We start from the raw sequence: 21,749 nt of genomic DNA, 5'->3' as shown, positions 1-21,749 counted from the left end.
AAGCACAGCAGGTTAAGCAGCATATGAGGAACAGGAGAATCAATGTTTCAGGCATAAGCCCTTCATCAGGAAGGAGTTGATTCTCCTGCTCCTTGGATGCTGCCTGACCTGATGTGCTTTTCCAGCACCACACTCTCGACTCATTATTGAGCAGGTACTGCTTGATAGAACTGTTGATGACACCTTCCATGACTTTACTGATGATTGAGAATCGATTGATAGGGCGGTAATTGGTCTGGTTGAATTTGTCCTGCCTATATACAGGACATGCTTGGGCACAAGTTTCCATAAAGTCAGGTGTATAAAGCTGGTGTTGTAACCGTACTGGAAGGACTTGGCTAGGGGAGGAGCAAACTCTGGAGTACGATCCTTCAACGCTATTGCCGGAATGTTGTCAAGACCCATAGCCTATGCAGTGTCCAGTGCCTCCAACTGTTTCTTGATATCACATGGAGTGAATCAAATTGGCTGAAGCCCAGTATCTGTAATACTAAGGACCACAAGGACTGTGCAGAGGTCACTCTTACTGATATTGTCATGGACAGATGCATCTGCAACCAGCAAACTGGTAAGGATGAGGTCAAGTATGTCTTTCCATCTTGTTGGTTCCCTCACCACCTGCTGCAGACCCAGTCTAGCAGCTAAGTCCTTTCGGACCTGACCAGCTCGATCGGTAGTACTGCTGCTGAGCTACTCTCGGTTGAGTTCATTGAAATTCCTCACCCAGAGTACATTTTGTGCAATTGCTATCCTCAGTGCTTCCTCCAAGTGTTGTTCAATATGGAGGACAGATTCATCAGCCGAGGGAGGGTGAGACATGATAATCATCAAGAAGTTTCCTTGCCCACAATTAACCTGAAGCTATGAGATTTCATGGGGTCCAGAGTCAATGTTGAGGACTTCCAGGGCAATTCTCTCCCCACTGTATACCATGGTGCCAGGTGTGTCCTGTCGGTGGGACAGGACATATCCAGGGGTGGTGATGGTTATATCTGGGACATTGCCATGCTGTTGCTTCATTACTCTGAGAGACAGCTTTCCCAAATCTGGATCCCAGAATGTTAATATGGAGGACTTTTCAGGGTCATAGAGTCCTATAGATTGGAGTCAGGCCCTTTGTCCCATACCAAGCAAAATGAACATCCATGCTCACCCCATTTCCCTGCACTTGGCCAACATCCATCTAAACCTTTCCGATCCATGTGTTTGTCCAATGTCTTTTAAATGTTGTTAATGTACCTGCCTCAGCCACTTCCACTGGCAGCTCATTCCATGTCATAAGTCGATAGGGCTGTTTCTGCCATTGTGTTTTCCGACACCTAGGTCGCTACCAGGTGATCTGCCCAGTTTCATTCCTTTCAGACTTTGTAATGATTGGTACAGTTGAATGGCTGGCTAGGCCACTTCAGAGAACAGTTGAGAGTCAACCACATTGCTATTGTTCTGAAGTCACATGCAGGCCAGATCAGGTGAGATGGGGATTTCCTTCCACATTGGACATTAGTGAACCAGAGAAGTTTTTCCAACAATTTAACGCTGGATTCATGGTCATCAGTAGTTTCTTAATACCAGATTTTTAAAAAATTGAATTCAAATTCCATCATCTGCCATCGTGGGATTTGAAACAGGGTTCCCAGAACATTAGCTGAGTTTCTAGATCCTGGCGATAATAGCCGTCACCTCTCCATTGTACGTGTAACATGTTTTGATGTTTCAAGCAACAAGAAATTTTAAAGAACTGTGCTTAGCCTTGCTAACAGAAAAGAAAAACACTTTTTTTCTCCTCAGTCTGAAGGCACTTCTGCAAAGAACAATTAAACAAAGACAGCTATAATTTGACAATTCCTGCAGTATAGAGAAGTCCCAAAAGAAAGAGATTGTCATGTCCTTTCCAGTTGATTGATGTGTTATAATTTTAGGGCAACTGTTCCCACTCTCTCGTCATTGCTTCATGGGCATTTCCCATAAATGTAGCTTGTCCCACATAATCCACAAATTTCTGGTATGCCTCAATCAATCGCTCTTGTGTAGTGGTGCTGGTTCTGTAGTGATATTTCTCACTGTAGTAGACATACGTTGTTTCCTCAGGGAGAGGCAGCATCACAAGCTGCTATCTGCCCAGCCTGAGTGCAGTCTCTGCTGATATAATTGAAAATAAGTTTCCAGAACATGAGGATTTCAACACACAGTACTGTGGCTCCCAGGGAATCAATAAAGTCAATATAGGTAGAATCAGTGAATACATTTCTCCATCAATGTCTTTTACACATAGCATGCATGATAACCATCCACCGAAAGTGCTTAGGTAGCTGAAGTTCTCAAGATGTTAGCCTTCAATCAATTCAATTCTCACCTTGCAATGTCAGGATTTGTGACAAGGATATGGGCTCCAATAGAATCCTAGCTATAGTGTTGAATACTCAGGTTCCAGAACTAACCACACACAAGCCAATCTTTTTCCGGTGCTACAATGGCATTTGCCTGACAATGTGTAACATTGCTCAGGTATGGCCTCACCACAAAAAGCAGGGCAAATCCAATCCAGCCAATGACTTTTCCATCAGTCCTGCCTCAAACTGATGGAAGGTGACGCTGACAGCATTAGGATTTGTGAACTAACATGTTTTTAAGTATAACAACTTGCCAAAGTTCCTTCGATGTTCACATCTAGAAGAACAAGAGCAGCAGGCGCACAGAAACACCACAACTTACATGTTCCCCTTCACTGACATCGAAATACATCGCCCCAGCTTTTTCACTGCGGTTTCATCAAAATTCTGGAAAACCCTTCATAACAGCACTGTGGGTGAACCACATAAACTGCATAGATTCAAGAAAGCAGCTTACGACCAATTTCTTATTTGAATAATTAAGAATGGGCAATAAGTGCTAGTCTCATTATGGACATTCACATTCCAAACATGAATATCAATATATCTTCTGAGATCTCCGGAGTGAACAAATCAGTGAGATAGGGCCAGATATAAATTAAGAAGTTATTGATTGTTTATCGTTGGCCCATAGAAAAGTTAGGGCACAGAAAGAAGCCATTCAGCCCATTATGTTTGTGCCAGCTCAATAATCATGCTACACATTATAATTCCACTTTCCAGCACCTGGAATGTAGCCTTTCCGGTTACAGCATTTCAGGTGCAAATCCAAGTTCATTTTTAATGAGTTGAGGCCTTGTACCTTAACCATCAAACTGAGCAGCAAATTCCAAAAAAACCTGGGGAAGGTACCTGTCCTCATGTTCCCTCTAATACTCCCACCAATCCCCTTAAATCTCTAGGGGGAATTCCCTCTGGCAGTGGACCTCCCCATTGGATCACTCCTCTCAAAGAACACATGGAATTCACTATCCCATTGTGCAGTGGATGTTGGAACATTGAGTAACTTGAAGGAAAACATATTTTTAATTAGTAATGGATTGAAGGATTATGGAGAACAGGCAGGAGAATGGAGTTGAGGTTGAGATGTAATCAATCACCGTTGTATTAAATGATAGGACGAGACCAGAGGGGCTGAATTGCTGTCTCCTGCTCTTATGTTCCCTGTCAATTCTATCCAAACCTTCATCATTTTGTACAGCTCAATTAAGTTAACCATTCTTCCTCCCCCTCTGCAAGAAAAACAACCCTAGCCTTTCCAATCTTTCATCAGTTGCAATTTTTGATTGCTGGCAACATTCCTGCAATCGCCTCTCCTCCCTCTACTGCAACTATGTCCTTCCTGTTATGTGGTGACCAGAACTGTACATAAAACCTCAGCTGTGATTTCTTATATAGTTCCAGATTACATCCCTCCTTTTGTATTCAATACCTTGAAAGTAACCCATATACCTTCATTACCACCTTAACTACAAGTGCTGTTACCTTCACAGACCTATAGAAATTCCTCCAAGGTCTCCCACCTCTTATATCTTTCTCAATACCATGTTTACTGTATTCCCTTACATTGTTCATCTTTGCCAAATGCATAACATTGCACTTCTCTAGACTGAATTCCATTTGCCACTTGTCCTCCCATTCATTCTACAGACAATAGCCATGATCTTCACAATGAACTACCAGATCAATTTTTATACTGTCTGCAAATTTCCCACTCATGTCTTCCACATTCAAGTCTAAATCATGAATAAGTACCACAAACAGGGAAGGACCCAACTCTAAGCCCTGTGGAACACCACTGCAAACCTCTTTGCATTGTGAAAAACATCTACTGACCATAATCTTTAATTTCCTGTCACTGAATCAATTTTGGATCCAACTCAACTGCACTGCTGTACCCCCATGCACTTTAACATTTCTCAGCAGTTTGCCATTGTGACCTTTAAAATGCCTTGCTAAAAGGCATACATAAAGTAAATGAGTGCAAAGTAAATCATAATCACTCTGATTTTAATGTAACTACCTTTACGTTCATCCTCAAAATAACAATAAAAAAGCTAATGCACAGCTCTAATTAAAAAGATTGCCATACTCTTCCCACTCATCCTTCTAGTTTGATCTGGGCACAAGGAAAGCAAGATATGACAGTCAGGTTCTCTCCCATTACCAAACAAGACTGACTGGCTGTTTGAGAGATTTCTCTCTCCTTTCAAAGGAAGTGGAAGACTATTGTTTAGAAATTCTTTCCCAGTCATTCAGGGATTCACCAGCAAGCTAATCAACTAAATTCTAATCCTCTCCCACAAATATATTCTCAGCAGACAGACACCTTATGCTGGACTCACATTAATACATGTGATGATCATCCGAGTTGAGATAATAAGTTATAAATGTTCCCAGCCATTACAGAAAACATTGCAATGTTTGATTCTTTAGCACCTCAAATCCAACTCTGACTCAGTGGCCACAATCCATAGCTTTGTAAACCTGTGCAAATTCAGTTTACTTTAAGAAGCACCATTCAATTGTAAGTCTTTTTGGAGAAAAAGACTTTCCTGCAGAATATTGATCAAGGAAATGCTTAAAGGTGACACTAACATGCAGCTATTCCAGAACATTAAACAATGACACAATATTGGAAGTTGATTAAACACTGCCTCCGTTTTATCCTCATTCTTTTGTCAGCAATAGTCAAACATTAGAGGATTTCAAATAGTATAATGGAAACAGAACACATCAAAACAAAAACAGCAGCCTGGAATGGTTTATTACCCAAAGTATGCACGTTTATTTTTCAAAGGGGATTCTACCAAAATTATGACGACAAAGTGAAGAAAGTCTCAGGTAAATTTGACCCATAGGTATCTTTTTGGTTGTAGGAAAACAAGATGTTTTGTATTTGCTGCACCCAATGTGGCCTACTCTACATTGGAGAACTCAAACGCAGACTGGGTGACTACTTTGTCGAACACATCCGGTCTGTGATCAAGCAGCACCCGAAACTTCCTGTAGCTGAAGTTAAAGATCACACAACACCAGGTCATAGTCCAACAGGTTTATTTGGATGCATTAGCTTTTGGAGCACTTCTCCTTCATCAGATGAAGGTGCTGTGCTCCGAAAGTTAGTGCTTTGGACCATAACCTGGTGTTGTGTGATTTTTAACTTTGTCCACCCCAGTCCAACACCGGCACCTCCACAGCATTCCTGTAGCCAGTCATCTTAACACCGTGTCCTGCTGGCATGCCCACATGTCTGTCCTCAGCATGCTGCAGTGTTCTAGTGAATCATAGGGCACACTGAGGAACAACATCTCATCTTCAGCTAGGCATTTTACATCCTTCTGGAGTCAATACTGAATTCAACACCTTTAAATTGTGAACCAGCTCCTATTTCTTCCCATTTTTTTCCTTGTTATCATGTCCACCCTTCCCCCATTCCATTTACAGTCACAGAGTCATAAAGATATACAGCATGGAAACATACCCTTTGGTCCAACCCGTCTATGCCGACCAGATATTCCAATCTATACTACTCTCATTTGCCAGTACTTGGCCCATATCCCTCTAAACCTTTCATATTCATCTACTCATCCAGATGCCTTTTAAATGTTGCAATTGTACTAGCCTCCACCACTTCCTCAGGCAGCTCAATCCAGACACATAACACCCTCTGCCCCTTTTATATCTTTCCCATCTCACCCTAAACTTATGCCCTCTAGTTCTGGACTTCCCCATCCCAGGGAAAACACTTTGTTTATTTATCCTATCCATGCCCCTCATGATTTTATAAACCTCTATAAGTTCACCTCTCAGCCTCCGACGCTCCAGGGAAAACAGCCCCAGCCTATTCAACCTCTCCCCGTAGCTCAAATCCTCCAACCCTGGCAACATCCTTGTAAATCTTTTCTGAACCCTTTCAAGTTTCACAACATCTTTCCGATTGGAAGGAGACGAGAATTGCATGCAATATTCCAACAGTGGCCTAACCAATGTCCTGTACAGCTGCAACATGACTTCCCAACTCCTATACTCAATGCTCTGACCAGTAAAGGAAAGCATACCAAATGCCTTCATTACTATCCTATCTACCTGCGACTCTACTTTCAAGAAGCTAAGAACCTGCACTCCAAGATCTCTTTGGTCAGCAACACTCCCCAGGATCTAACTATTAAGTGTATAAGTCCTTTCCAGTCGGGCAGGAAACAAACCATTATTTTGCCATTCTCACATTCCAATCACTTAATCCAAATAATCAACATCTTGTCTCCATCAGCACTCTACACCCATCCACCCCCACCCCTCCCAAACTACAGGTATAGCATAAATGCTCTCCCCTCTACACTTCACTTCAGCTCTGACAAAGAATCATCTAGATTTGAAATGTTGGCTTGTTGTCTCTCCATGTATGCTATCACCTTCATCCCCTCCCCCACTCACCCATTGTACTCTATGCTACTTTCTCCCCACCCCCACCCTCCTCTAGCTTATCTCTCCACGCTTCAGGCTTTCCGTCTTTATTCCTGATGAAGGGCTTTTGCCCGAAACGTCGATTTTGCTGCTCCTTGGATGCTGCCTGAACTGCTGTGCTCTTCCAGCACCACTAATCTAGAATCTCCATGTATGCTGCCTGACCCTCTGTGATCTTCAGCATTTGTTGTTTCAGTACAGATTCCAGAATCTGCAGTAGTTCTGGTTACTGACAGATAGCACTAGCATTTTTTTGTATTCTCACCACGTTTCAATAACATCGCCCACAAACAGGGCTGAACAGTCGTGCTCTGCTCAAACAGCAAAAACCTGTCAGAACTTTTGAAATTAATGTACCTTTATACGAAAATACATCAGACAGTAAAAAATACAGTTATGTAACTGTGGTGCAGCCTAATTCACACCATTCAACCAAAGAAGAACACACAATTGTCTGCAGTAATGTCTAGACAGTAGAATAACTGCTTCTATACATCAAAGGCTGCTGCTGCTAATTCAATCTCAGGGCCAACCCCAGATGATCTGTAAACTAAACAAAGCTGGCTGTTCTTTAATAAGGGGGAAAAAAAATCAAGTACTTTTAAACTGGTAATATAGCTTTAAAACATTGAAAGTCCTGAATTGTGATCCCAACAATTCATACTTCTCCCTCCCATGGGCTGACAGGGCTGTGCGGTTACATAAAATATAAAAAGACAGATCACAGCCTTTTGTTAAATAAGCCACCCTGCTTTGAACACAGCATGAAAAAATATAACATACTATTTTAAAGTCTTCACTCGACTTTGGAGGGTGACAATTCTAGCAATTACATAAGATGCAGAAACAGCAAGACTTCTTAGAATTGCTGAAGTGTATAATTTAGGTAATATCTTGCTACGTTTGTGTTTTTTTAAAAAAAACAGGAAAGGAAAAAGTATGCTTGAATTATGGTCAGGTACACTTTAGGGGCCATCAATGCCACTGAAAAGCTGCTTCAGGACATTTTGTAACCAGGCGATGTGATCTGTGCTCTAACCAATGTTGTTTTGCTAGAACTACACAAAACGCAAGCTGAATGGCAACCAGTGTACTGTATACAGTTGTGGTCACTGTATTACAAGAAAGGTATTATTTAAATCGTCTTTAGTGCAAAGATGTTGCTGGGAAAGGTGAACTTTAGCAGTGAGAAAAGATTTAGTTTGAAGTGTTTGCCTTTTTGGGACAGAGGAGCGAGATTTAATTGCAACAAGCTTTGTTTTAACCAGCACCATAAATCACAGGCACACTTGATATATACCTCAAGTACCTTGATCTACCGTGATGTCCAAATACTTATGCTGTAAATAAGGAATAACAGTGATGTGTGTGCCCCCTGCATTATGTTTTTGATACTTATGATGAGCTTTTACATTTATTTTAGGAGGTGTGTTGATGTTTTGACATAGATTAATTGAGGGATGTTGATGTCTCAAAGCATCGCTTGGCCCAGGGCTTAACGGTGGTTATGCGTAACTCTTGAATATCCGGAATATTTCATCAACTACCACACTCCTGGCCCCTGAGGTTGCTGATTACTAAGTTATGAGGGGCCTAAATGGAGTGCATGAGAAAATCATATTTCTGTTAGCAAGCAGATAAATAAACAGACAGCACTAATATAAAGTAATTGCTGGGAGTTGCTAAGGAAGTTGAGGGGTAGTGTTTTCACTTGAAGGGTAAGTGCGTTCTGGAACTCCCTGGCTAAAAGAATGTTAAAGGCAGAAAGCCTCACTGAATTAAAAAAAACACTTGGATTTATACTTTGGATTCTTTAACCTACAGGGCTAAGGGCTAGAAGATGAGATCAGAGCATATAATTATTTTTCAACCCATATGGGTACAATAGCCTCATTCTGTGCCAATTCTTCTGTGTTTCTATCTAAACAACAACAAAATTTGTGCTGCTGGTCACAGCTGTGAAAAAGCTACACCAAAATGTAAACCACAAGAAAATGCACCACACAAATATCATTGCTGCTAGTCCAATGGGAGCTTATCAGCAAAATATAATACATGGCCATGATATTTCTTGAACACAACAATGCACTGCATGCATTAAAGAAAGGATCAGGGGTAGCAGCAAGAGTTGCCATTCCTGAAGACTGAAGAGACCAGAACAAAGGGTTTATAGTTTCAGAATAAGGGTTTGTCATTTACACTGACAAGAGAAGAAGTTTCCTCATTCAGAGGTTTGTGAAACTTTGGAAGCCTCTATTCGAGAGGGTTATGGAAACGAAACTGAAAGGAACATACAGAACTAAGTGTAGTGATTGTAACAAGATCAACCGGGTGGACTTCATAAAATATGAGTTCTCTGACTGAGGCTGTTAACCCGGTCCAAACAGGGAGCTCTGGCTGATATAGAAACAGAAGTGTCAGATATCATGTTCACTCAGAGCTGGTTCTGAGGGAGCTGGATCAGTATCAATGACTCTCCAGAGCGCCATAGGGGAAGAGGAGGACATTTCCCCCCAACCAGGAAACAACAGATCCCCTGAAGTCCACCCTCCGCCCAGTGAGAATCAGGGGGTACCCACTGCCCCACAAGTACAGCTACAGGTAACTGAGAGCAGTGATCCTCTGACAGTCCCACTGTCAGACACAGAACTGGACGGTGCAGACCCTTGCCTTGGCTCAATGATACCAGAGCAGGTAAATGACCCCATTGAGGAGCCGGACAGCTACCTCAGCCCTGCGAGGGTCCAATAGTTTGCTTTCACCATGGGGATGCAGATAGCCGCCCCAGAGACAGGACCATCAACAAATGGACAATGGTAACCCCATAAACCGGAGTTAAAGAAGGTCTTTTTGCTGTAGAATAACAGGGAGCCCACTCAGTAGTTGGGTTTCGCTGATGCCTCAGCTAAATACCAAGAGGCTGGATGATTAATATACAGAACTGTAAATACGATAACTGTAAAAATGATTAACTCAATCTGTTCTCTATATGTAAAGACATGCAATGTATACATATGAACAGCATGACCAATTGTGCAGGTACCAAAGATTTATTTCTATGAATAAAGTATATTTTGAAATTTAAAAAAGGACTCTCCATGTGTAAATAAAGGGTGACTTGGTGACAGGAATCCAGCATCTATGGAGTTATTCCACTAAGAATGATGTATATTTAGTGCACTGTGGAAATCAAGGAACATGAGATAGGAAGGGATAATACAGTCGAGTTTTAGAAGTTCATTTATGATCTTTTGCATGGTGAAGCAAGCTCTAGAGGACACATGGCTTGCTCTAGCTCCTAGTTCTTGTGATTTTATGTTTTTAATTTGGCGAGATAAGCAAAAACAAGGTCAAAAATACAGCTTCTATTGCCTTTTCAAAACCAGAAGGGAAATGTAAAAGTTTGGGTTTTAACTCTGCTGTCAAGGGAAGGGTCTTTTAAAAAGGTAATGAGATGCATAGCTCTCTGCAGGCAAAGGAACAGTACACAATATGAATGGGAGAAGGTTGCTAAGGCTGGGTTTTAGCAAGGCCAGTGGGAGATACTTAGAAAACAACAAGGTTTTCAAAATTGGTGGGGTGAAGGAAATTGACCCTTTGGAGATCAGTTAGGATAGAGGAAATTAGGAATTTAGGAAGGATTGGGGATACAATGTTTTGGATCATTTTGGTGCTTGAATTTGAAAGAATATTTGAAAAGTTAACTTTTAAGATGACAAGCAATTGAATTCCATTACCTTCCTCCCACAAGGCCCAATTAAATCATTAATCAATGTCAAAGGAGTGATTGTTGGCATTTAAATTTAGAAAAAAAACTATATTATTGTATTTTCTGGTCACCTCTACATAAACAATCTGCCTGATGATATCACAACACAATGTCAACATAACTAACTATTTGAAAACCTTTGAGCTTGTTACTTAGAAGATTGTTAAAAATGTACTGTATTTGCAAACATCAATAAGGAGTAGGCCACTCAGCCTCTCCAGCCTGCTGTGTCACTTAATAAGGTAACAGCTGATCTAACTGTGGCCTCAGCTCACATTTTTATGTACCCCCAATAACCAATGACTCCCTTGTAAGGACCTCAACCTTAAAAATATTCAATCTCTCCCACTTCTGCCTCTCTCGTGACATGAGTTCAAACAACTGACCATGCTCTGACAAGGATTTTTTTAAAAAGTTCTCTTCATCTCAGTCTTAAATGAGAGAACACATAATTCTTAAACTGTGTCCTTGAAACTTTATGCGAGACTCCCTGGACTACTGAACAAGGAAGTATAAATATCTCAGGATTTCTGGTCATATCAGCACCTATTTGAGAAAGTAGTATCCATTGGCACACATTTCTCTACATTGACAATGTAAAATTAAACGTATTGTAATCATATAAAGATTCTTAAATGCATCCAAGGTGTTTAAGTAAAAGCTGTAGTTTTATGTAAAAGATGATAGTTAAGAAATACAATTATTTCAGCTGCTGCTGCAGCTCCATGATGGCGACAGGGTTACTGTGAAGGCAACAACCTATGAGCAGGCAGCATGAAAAAAATGAATAGAATATTAAGGTTTGATGAACAAGGCAAAGGGGAAATGACTGAAGTATTCAGTGAAGTGAGAGTAGGGAACTGTGGTGATATAAAATTACAGAGATGACAGAAAATACAAAATGAAGTTGGATGGGAGAAAGAGAAAAACAATTTATTTTAAACTTGAATATTGTAATGAATTCAAAATGTTCTTACTGAAGAAATTATGGCATCCCAGCTCCCACCTGCCATTTTATTTAGGCAGTTTAAACCTGAAAACCAGTAGAATTTGTTTTAGTCGCCCACTAAAAGAAGATATGCTGAATTGCTATTCAAGTTTATAAACATCTATTTCACGACTGGGCTTTGGATGCCTCTACCAGTCTTTGTCCAAAATTCTAGTCTGAAATAAATGAGATAATTTCTTATTTAACTTCAGAATGACTATTAAATAAAATCTACTTATCCTACTCCTGAAAAGGATTTCAACTTTTCACACAGGCTTGCTAATACCCTAAATTTTGTTACCAGCTATTACTAATTTCAATGATCTCTTCAGGGCTGACAAACCGGATCTGTTCCAGCAAAAAAAAGGGAATTAATAACTCATATTTTAGCCTCTGTAATATTATCACAGTTTAAGTTCTGGCTTTGAACCCAAGAAAACTGGCATTACAAATTATTTTTAGGTACTAAAGTGAGTCCACTCAGAAACAGTATTAATATACAAACAGCTTTCTGCAGTATCCTCAAAATTAAAAAGCACAAGTGTTTTCCCCTATTTCTTTCTTCCCGAATTGCTCTCTGTCTCAAATTCTCTTGTTGGGACTCATAGTCACATGAAATTATTTTGGAAAGCTCCTAATTGAAGCAAGTTAACAACACAAACTGCCTATTATTCTAGAATAACTAGCATTAATTGAACATGTTCAATCAGATTTCATGGAACAAAATTAATTGTTGCACTGAAGCAATAGAGATCTAAATCGTGGTTAAAAAATCTTATGTTTGATCCAGGAATGTGCCTTTGCTACAAATTTTGCTATTCTGAGCCTATGTAGCACCACTTAGTCATAGAGATGTACAGCACGGTAACAGACCCTTCGGTCCAAATCTTCCATGCCAACCAGGTATCCTAGCCCAATCTAGTCCCACCTGTCAGCATCCGGCCCATATCCCTCAAATCCTTCCTATTCATATATCCATCCAGATGCCATTTAAATGTTGCAATTGTACCAGCCTCCACCACTTCCTCTGGCAGCCCATTCCACACACGCACCACCTTTTGCGTGAAAATGCTGCCCCTTGGGTCTCTTTTATATCTTTCCCCTCTCACCCTAAACTTATGCCCTCTAGTTCTGGACTCCCCGACCCCAGGGAAAAGACTCTGCCTATTTACCCTATCCATGCCCCTCATAAATTTGTAAACCTCTATAAGGTCACCTCTCAGCCTCCGATGCTCCAGGGAAAACAGCCCTAGCCTGTTCAACCTCTCTCTCTAGCTCAAATCCTCCAACCCTGGCAACGTCCTTGTAAATCTTTTCTGGACCCTTTCAAGTTTCACAACATCTGTCCGATGGGAAGGATACCAGAATTGCACGCAATATTCCAACAGTGGTCTAATTAATGTCCTGTACAGCCGCAACATGACCTCCCAACTCCTGTACTCAATACTCTGACCAATAAAGGAAAGCATACCATATGCCTTCTTCACTATCCTATCTACCTGCGACTCCACTTTCAAGGAGCTATGAACCTGCACTCCAAGGTCTCTTTGTTCAGCAACACTCCCTAGGACCTTCCCATTAAGTGTATAAATCCTGCTAAGATTTGCTTTCCCAAAATGCAGCACCTCCATCTGCCACTTCTCAGCCCTCTGATCAAGATCCTATTGTAATCAGAGGTAACCCTCTTTGCTGTCCACCACACCTGCAATTTTGGTATTATCTGCAAACTTACTAACCATATCTCTTATGCTCACATCCAAATCATTTATATAAATGACGAAAAGTGGAGGACCCAGCACTGATCCTTGTGGCACTCCACTGATCACAGGCTCCAGTCTGAAAAATAACTCTCCACCACCATCCTCTGTCTTCTACCTTTGAGCCAGTTCTGTATCCAAATGGCTAGTTCTCCTGGTATTTCATGAGATCTAACCTTGCCAACTAGTCTCCCATGAGGAACTTTGTCGAACGCCTTAATTAAGTCCTTATAGATCACATCTAGCTCTGCCCTCATCAATCCTCTTTGTTACTTACTCAAAAAACTCAATCAAGTTCATGAGCCATGATTTCCCACATACAAAGCCATGTTGACTATCCCTAATCAGTCCTTGCCTTTCGAAATACATGCACATCTTGTCCCTCAGGATTCCCTCCAGCAACTTGCCCACCACCGATGTCAGGCTCACCGGTCTATAGTTCCCTGGCACCACATTAGCTAACCTCCAGTCTTCTGGCTCCATCTGTGACTATTGATGACACAAATATCTCAGCAAGGGGCCCAGCAAACACCTCCCTAGCTTCCCACAGAGTTCTAGGGTACACCTGATCAGGTCCTGGGGATTTATCCACTTATGTGTTTCAAGACACCCAGCACTTCCTCTGTAATATGGACATTTTTCAAGATGTCACCATCTATTTCCCTGCATTCTATAACTTCTATGATCTTTTTCACAGTAAACACTGATGCAAAATACTCATTTAGTATCTGCCCCATTTCCTGCAGCTCCACACAAAGACCGCTTTGCTGATCTTTGAGGGCCCTATTCTCTCCCTAGTTATCCTTTTGTCCTTAATGTATTTGTAAAAACCATTAATTTCATTTTCTGTCATTTTTTATCAAATTCAGCCTCCACTAAAATGGGAGAGAAAAAGACAATGTAGCAACTGAGGATTTTCATGTTAATTGTTGTATTCCAATTTCTATTATCCTCTTCTGCTCTCTCCATTCTTTTCCTGAAAGCTTAAGCTTATCTTCATTTTTGTTCCATGTGGGGGTCTCACCAAAGTGGCTATCCTTCACGTGAATCTTAATTGTGACGGTTGTAATGTTCATCATCCACTGGCATTTTCAAAGTCAGCTCTGTTACAATGCACCACCTACTTACAGTCTTTAAGGCATTAGATTGGCTCAGTCGGTGAGTCAGTAAGTGGAAAGTGGTTCAAGCTTCATTCCCAGAACCAAGTGTGTAGCCATTGAATTCCTATAGAAAACCCACAGAAATTCACCCCCATAATCTAGACTAAAACTTCAGTGCAACCAAAAAAGACTGCTGTGTTGCCTTTGAATGAGATGTTAAACTGAAGATGCCTCTTTCCCCTCAGAAAGAGTATGTTGAGGAGGAGGAAGAGGAAGAAGCCTTGTTTCTTAGTCAATAATCTTCCTCTTAATTCATTCATTGTTGTTTTATTTGCAGGACCTTGTTCCAGGCAATTCCCTGCCAATGTAACATCAGTGAGTGTGCTAATTGGTTGGTTGGGATATTGACTCTGTACAAGCTCATCAATGTGAGTTCCTTCCTTTTCTCTTTCCCAACAAAATAACCAATTTTTGCAGTCTTACTCCAAGGACATTAAGATCCAGTAAATAAAAGCCTACCTTATTGTTCTTGGGGAAATTCGGTCATGCAATAGGAACCAAGATAATCTTGCTCAAGTTTAACCAATCTTCATGAAGGCCATCTATCTAGTGCTTATGCCACAGTGGTAGTGATCCTACCTTTGAGCTAGGAAGCCCATGTTTAAATTCCACCTGCTCCCATGATGTGTATTAACATCTCTGAACAGGTTGACTGGAAAATAAATGGATCAGGTGCCATAACCTGGAAACCCATCCTGTGCCTGAAATCCCCAGTGAAAAAATTCATCTGTAGCTTGAGACCACCAAAAACAGCAACTTCTTTAAGCCATTGCTCTCCTGCCCCACACTTTGCCCCCGCCCCCAACCCCAGTATGAATAGCTGTGCAAACCAGCGTTAGCAATCAGTGAACACAGCAACCAAAACACTGAGGAAAGCATTAGTGAGTTCACCTGCCTTGCAAGAACAAATAAACATTTTTCCTGCTGCTCCCGTTGGCCTACCTGCAGGTATTTCTTCTACCCACAGGGCAGAAGCCAGAGTAAAATGAAATCTCTTTTGCCATGGTATCTCTTTCCAGTTACATGCACTGCAACATCAATAGTTGGGTGAAACCTCAGTTGCTGATGTTATAAACGGGCATCGAGTCATACAACACGGAAACAGACTCTTCGTCTATGCCAACCAGATATCCTAACCTAATCTACTCTATTTGTCAGCACTTGGCCCATATCCCTCTGAGCCCTTCCTGTTTATATACCCACCCAGATGCATTTTAAATGCTGCAATTGTACCAGCCTCCACCATTTCCTCTGGCAGCTCATTCCATACACGCACCACCCTCTGTGTGAAAAAGTTACCCCTTAGCTCCCTTTTATATCTTTCCCCTCTCACCCTAAACCTATGCCGTCTAGTTCTGGACTCTCCCACGTCTGAGATCTTCTTGTTCTATCTGAATTCTCTGCCTTAGGACTGTCTGTTTATTAGATGGCAACAGGGAAGAAAGCCCTCCTTTCTTTCCATGTGCTTTTTTAACAATCTAACCTCATGGCTCTTTAAGCTGGTTTTATATTGTGTGCTAAATAGCAGCTGTTTAACCAGATCTTGCACACTTTTAACAAGCGCAGCAGGTCAGGCAGCATCCAAGGAACAGGAGAATCGACGTTTCGGGCATAAGCCCTTTCCTCATTCCTGAAGAAGGGCTTATGCCCGAAACGTCGATTCTCCTGTTCCTTGGATGCTGCTTGACCTGCTGCGCTTTTCCAGCAACACATTTTCAGCTCTGACCTCCAGCATCTGCAGCCCTCACTTTCTCTCACACTTTTAACAAGTCCAAGCTTGTATATATATCTCGCTTATAGCCTCTTGCATCTTCGAAGCTGCTATCATAGCACAGGCCTTTATACAAATAAAAGTAGTTTCAACCAACAGACAAATTACATTTCCTACTTGTATAATATGATACAATTCGTCGTTAATTCTATTACCAATATAGCATGCCACAACAAAATTTCAAATTGTATTTTCCATTGACTTTTTAAAATAAAGTTTAAAATATTACCTTCAAAACATACTAGAACAAAATTCACTCTTTTAGAAAATAGATTTATTTGAATAGAAAAGAATATGAATAACAGAGGTAGATAGCTGCCAGTAAACAGGGCAAACAAAAGCATATAATGAGGAAAAGCCATTTGACTCACTGACTCCACATCTACAACATATCATGTCCCACCTTCATTACCACTGGTGCTACCCAAATACGTAAATCTCTTAGTGGAGGTTAATACAACAGCCAGAACATCCAAGAGGAGAAAGGTCTTTGAAATGTTTTTTATTTATTAACTTGAAAGGGTTCAGAAAAGATTTACGAGGATGTTGCCAGGGTTGGAGGATTTGAGCAAAAGGGAGAGGCTGAACAGGCTGGGGCTGTTTTCCCTGGAGCGTCGGAGGTCGAGGGGTGACCTTATAGAGGTTTACAAAATTATGAGGGGCATGGAGAGGGTAAATAGGCAAAGTCTTTTCTCTGGGATCGGGGAGTCCAGAACTAGAGGGCATAGGTTTAGGGTGAGAGGGGAAAGATATAAAAGAGACCTCAGGAGAACGTTTTCACGCAGAGGGTGGTACGTGTATGGAATAAGCTGCCAGAGAAAGTGGTGGAGGCTGGTACAATTGCAATATTTAAGAGGCATTTGGATGGGTATATGAATAGGAAGGGTTTGGAGGGATATGGGCCGGGTGCTGGCAGGTGGGACTAGATTGGGTTGGGATATCTGTTCGGCATGGACGGGTTGGACCGAAGGATTTGTTTCCATGCTGTACATCTCTATGACGAGGGTATCGCTGGCTGGGCCAGCATTTAATACCAATCCCTAATTGCCCAGAGCGCAGTTAAGAGTCACCAATTTGCTGCGGTTCTGGAGTCACATATGGGTCAGACCAGGTAAGGATGGCAGTTCCCTTCCCTGACAGACATTACTGAACCAGGTGGAGTTTTCCAACAATCAACAATGGTTTCGTGGTCATCATTAGATTCTTAATTCCAGAATTTTATTGAATTCAAATTCCACCATCTGCTGTAGCTGGATTTGAACCTGGATCTCCAGAACATTACTTGGGTCTCTGGATTAATAGTTCAGTAATAATACCGCTAGACCATTACCTCCCTATCTATTTCTGTCTCCACTGATAATCAGACAAAATAATAAGATGTCAAAGTAAACTTTGAATCTTTATTATTTAACTCTGAATTATTGCATTCCACAGATGACAGTTTGACAAGAATAGCAAAGGTTTATGTTCAGTATCAACATTTGATCCCATTCCTCAAGTATAATATAGGGGATATGTACTCAGCATGTGTAGTGTGCTCCAATCCTCAAGTTGCTCAGATTGTTTTTTTATGTTGAGTATATGTCAGACAGTCTATGGGTAGAGAATTCTACACCATTCACTGCTTTTAGCTATAGGCTGGGGCGCACCAACATATGATTTGCAAACTGCCAATACGAATGCCAACTTGTACAGTTGAAAATTTGATGAAATGTTCTCAAAGATAGCTGTAGCCCTTTCAGGATGACGTACATCCATAGTAGTAGAAGGTAAGTAATTTTCTGAAGCAGCAGACTGCATTATCCAGGCCCTTGAGGTTCTCTATATTTTATTGTGCTGTGGCACATCAATTATGACAGGTGTGGGACATGAAGTAGCATTAGTGTTGATCAATTAACTTCACCAGACTGAAAATTGCAGACGTAGAGACAATGGGCCAATTCCCAATATTTGCTCCGAGCAGTCAAAGTCTGCAATCAGAGTCCAACCTCATAAAATTGCTTCTAAGGAGCTCGGACTTTAGCAGCGAGCATTTATTTCATCTAGCTCTTGCCAACTGAGGTTAAATCTAAGCTGGTTGTAATTAACAATGACCACATGATACACAATAGTATAATAAAAAAAAAATGGCAAAAAAGATTCAATCAGCTCTTCAAAAATGTCCCAATCCCCACTAGTATGGGTGATCTCCTGTTGAAAGGTAACAAGATAATTAAATTTGTGTAACCTGAGAAAGGAACTATTTCTTCAGGTTGACTTAATGTCTACTTCTTTTGCGATTGAATAGTTCTATTCATAACATTACAACAGCTTTAATAAATGAAATGGATTGGATGTACAGTACAATACCAGATGTGGCTTCAGGCAAATTTTGCTCCCAAGATTCTTTTCCATTTGGCACCAAAATATTTGAAAAAATAAGAGTTTCTCAAAAGGTCTTCTTTCACAATTCACCCCTTCAGCAGATGATTACAATTTTTAAAAGTGTACATCTTTTAAAGCATCAACAAATACATGTTAAATCATCTAGCCACTGGACAAAAGCCTACATTTGTCAATCTCCTGAAATTTTTTACCACACATTGTCACCATCATGAGTTTTATAGTTCATAACATGGAACTACTGACAATGCTAAAGATATTATACAAAAGTGTTTTTTTTTAAATGCCTGCACTGCTGGACTGAAGTTTCAAACCCTGGCAGCACAAATTCACAAAATGTCAAGATCAACACCAGACTTTTCAAAATCCAAAATAAATGTTAGCATGAAGCGGTTTAAAAAATTGCTGACTTGGGAATTATGAAAATGCAGGAAAGTAACAACGTTTGCAAGGTAGCTGATTTCCCCTTTGTATCATGTACAAGGGTAAATTATTTTTCATTTCCACTCCTCTCTGTTGGCAGGTTATGCACAAAGAAACTTGGGCAGAACCAGCAATTGCAGGATTCATTACATCTGTTCTCTCACACCTTGAAGGTTATTACATTTCAGTTCTGTGGATGGAATTTCTCCCCACCTCTATTCACCGTCAACAGAGAGTGAATGAAGCTTGACATTTTTTTCTGGGTATTATCAATTGCATTTTTAAAAATACAAAGCTGCTGTACAGCTTCCTCTTCATCACACCACCATTGCACCTGTACTTTAATGTATTTATCTACCTTCAGGCAACAGTCAAGAAAGTTTAAGCCAAATAGCTTTCACTATACCCGTGACGAGAGAATAGCTCGTACAATAACATACAAATGACATTACAAATTATGACACGCAACTTGATTGAAGGATAAAATTGCATCAAGCCCCTCAATAAGGTTGCTTGCCCTCAATTATGGCCAAGTGCATTGCTGCTACTGGGCAATTGTGATTCAAATTGTAGTTGCCACTATTTAAAAACAGATACTTTTATTCATATTTGAAGTTTACAGAGATGACTGAAAGATCTTGGCAGAGTGAGAAACTTGAAACTTCTCCTGTATTAATGATAGCTTCCACTGTGCTATTCAGAATTTCAAACCAAGTGCCAATAAATTTGACAAGCCCACTGTTTCAGCTGCCATTCTCAAATCTACTGAGCAGGCACTTGTCCACAAGAGGGTGACAGAAGTAGAGGTAGTTCTGGACCAAGAGCCTATCCCACCCAAATGATTCACAACAGAGTTTCCTTAAAGCCTGCAGTATTTTCCCAATTTAAGAGGACCAACAGTCAAATTGATAATCTACTTGCAGGCTCCTGCAGTTCTTATATAGTAAACAAACTGAGGGGTCATGAGAATGGTCTTTGTTGACTTGCCATTTGTGTTTCCTTCTGAAACAGCACAGTACACCTCAGTTGGGAGCCATTTAACCTCTGTACATTATTTGTAGGTGGTCAAATCAGTGCCCTGTCACCAACTCACCTTTGTTAGAAAAAGCATGAAACTGGTGATAAAACTGCCCTATATTTCAGGGGAATGATCACTGTTGATGTTCCCTTTGTTTATTTTGCCCACACAATACCCACTGCTCAAGAAGAAGCACATTATCCCTGTATACTGATAGATTCCTGAGGAAGAAAGAGATGCTGCGGACTAAGATATAGTAGGACCGCACACAAATTTGTGAGGACGAGTCATCTCCATTTTCACCTTAGTCTACCTCAGTTGTAACTACACATATGTGAATGGCCCAGCTGGGAAGTGCCACGTGTCAGAAGAGAGAGAAGAACAATTTGCTTCTGCCTGGTACTGAAAGATATTCTCTTAGCAGCACAAAAGATGTTTTGGTAAAACATTTTGGACAAGTTTGTGGACACTAAAGAATTTGAGAACACAATCACCTCTTGGTTTGAAAGAAACACAGGCATTGATGGCAGAGTTTCTGGAACAGCAGTTATGGTTCTCTTTATCCTGCCGTCTTTGTATTTCCACTATGTGGGAATTTGGAGCATTTTCTGCCTTTGCCACTTCTGTGTGATTTCAAGACCATGGTATTTCAGCTGCTGTGTGCACCATATCAAATACTTCCAATATCTAACACAGGCAGGACATTAACCACAGTACACAGAGGCTGCACAATTGTCACCAGAGCACATTCAAAGAAAGAGCAGTCTCAAACCATTTAGAAGTTTCCAAGGCTAAATTGAACTGCTATTCCTTTGTATGTTTTTAAATCAAATTTTGGCTCACTTTGACTTTGTTTCATTCTTTCACAATTAAAAACCGAAAGAACTATGGAAGCTGGAAATCAGAAATTGCTGGAAAAGTTCAGGAGGTCTGGAAGCGTCTCTGGAGAGAAATCAGAGTTAATATTTCAGATCCAGTGACCTTTCTTCAGAACTGATGGTAGCTAGGAAAATGTTTTTTATGCAGCCTCTGCTGAAACAAAGATCTCATCACGGCACGGTTGCTCAGAGGTTAGCACCGCTGCCTCACAGCGTCAGGGTCCCAGGATCGATTCCAGCCTCGGGCGACTTTGTGGAGTTTGCATATTCTCCCTGTGTCTGTGTGGGTTTCCTCCGGGTGCTCCAGTTTCCTCCCACAGTCCAAAGATGTGCAAGTCACGTAAATTGGCCATGCTAAATTGCCCATAGTGTTAAGTGCATTAGTCAGGGGGAGATGAGTCTGGATGGGTTACTCTTCAGAGGGTTGATGTGGACTGGTTGTGCCAAAGGGCCTGTTTCCACACTGTAGGGAGTCAAATCTAACCTAATCACATGTGGTCCAGGATTGTACCCAACAATTCTTGCCACAGTGCTTTGAATACCAATGGCTACATTACCAGACACTAATTTGTGGTTTTTGAGTCTGTAGAGTTGTTAAAGCATTCTGTCCTGGTGACAGCTACGTTTTGCACTAACAGACAGCAAGTTGACTTGGTGAAACTTGAAAGCGTTGCTGTCTAATGTTAAGGAGGAATGCAGGTTTAGAAATGAGACTTCTACATATTGTCTAAATAAGAAGGAACTCA

General features: G+C 40.9%; 1 protein-coding gene across 4 annotated transcripts in view; it reads right to left on the bottom strand.

The window, feature by feature from the left end:
- The window catches only part of sorcs2 (sortilin-related VPS10 domain containing receptor 2), a 627,727-nt gene that overhangs the window by 297,721 nt on the left and 308,257 nt on the right, over positions 1-21,749 (bottom strand). The window lies entirely within an intron of this gene.

This window comes from Chiloscyllium plagiosum, unplaced genomic scaffold (genome assembly GCF_037043375.1).
Source record: "Chiloscyllium plagiosum isolate Xiang-an unplaced genomic scaffold, Cpla_swu_hap1 HiC_scaffold_1, whole genome shotgun sequence".
In the NCBI taxonomy this organism is placed as follows: domain Eukaryota; kingdom Metazoa; phylum Chordata; class Chondrichthyes; order Orectolobiformes; family Hemiscylliidae; genus Chiloscyllium; species Chiloscyllium plagiosum.
This window is presented reverse-complemented; position numbering and strand designations above follow the sequence as displayed.